The 784-nt window shown below is 39.4% G+C and overlaps 1 non-coding gene across 1 annotated transcript; it reads right to left on the reverse strand.

Moving 5' to 3' along the window:
* Nucleotides 1–387: 387 nt before the first annotated feature.
* LOC138831215 (U4 spliceosomal RNA) lies at nucleotides 388–530 on the reverse strand. The gene has a single exon (XR_011373163.1). It is a non-coding gene; the product is annotated as a U4 spliceosomal RNA (small nuclear RNA).
* Between the last annotated feature and the right edge of the window lie 254 nt (nucleotides 531–784).

Below are 784 nucleotides of genomic sequence, written 5' to 3' on the forward strand. Positions count from 1 at the left end.
ACATGCCACTGTGCCTAGTTACTTTTAAAGATTTTTTGGGGGGGGGTCCGGTTGTGGGGCTTGAACTCTGGGCCTGGGCGCTGTCCCTCAGCTCTTCAGCTCAAGGCTAGCACTCTACCACTTGAGCCACAGCACCACTTCCGGCTTTTTTTCTTTTTGCTTATGTGGTGCTGAGGAATAGAACCCAGGGCCTCATGCATGCAAGGCAAGCGCTCTACCACTGAGCCACCTTCCCAGCCCCATTTTTAAAGATCTTAATTTGTACATTCCTTTGAAAATCATTCTTCATAGTATTTTGCCTACAGTTAATGAGAGAGCTTACAATGGATAATAGGAAGTTCTTAAATGTTAGACTTTTATCTATCTATATAATCTTTTTTTTTTCAATCTCTTTAGCAACTGTCAAAAATTGCCAATGCCGACTATATTTCAAGGCATCATGGCAGGGTATTGGGAAAGGTTTTCAATTAGCAATAATAATTGTGCCTTAGATAAACCTCATTGGCTATGATACTGCCACTGCCCAAGCTACCAATACAATCTTTTTTTTTTTTTTTTCCTTTTTTTTTTTGTCGGTCGTTACCAATACAATCTTAATAGGTCCCATTTAGTGGGTATTCAGTATATCTCAGGAACTACAAGTATTTTATTGCTTATTAATTTATTTTATTTGAAATATATATATATATATATATTTTTTTTTTTTTTTGGTCGGTCGTGGGGCTTGAACTCTGGGCCTGGGCGTTGTCCCTCAGCTCTTCAGCTCAAGGCGAGCGCTCTACCA

This window comes from Dipodomys merriami, unplaced genomic scaffold (genome assembly GCF_024711535.1).
Source record: "Dipodomys merriami isolate MVZ:Mamm:240054 unplaced genomic scaffold, mDipMer1.0.p SCAF_19, whole genome shotgun sequence".
NCBI classification, from domain to species: Eukaryota; Metazoa; Chordata; class Mammalia; order Rodentia; family Heteromyidae; genus Dipodomys; species Dipodomys merriami.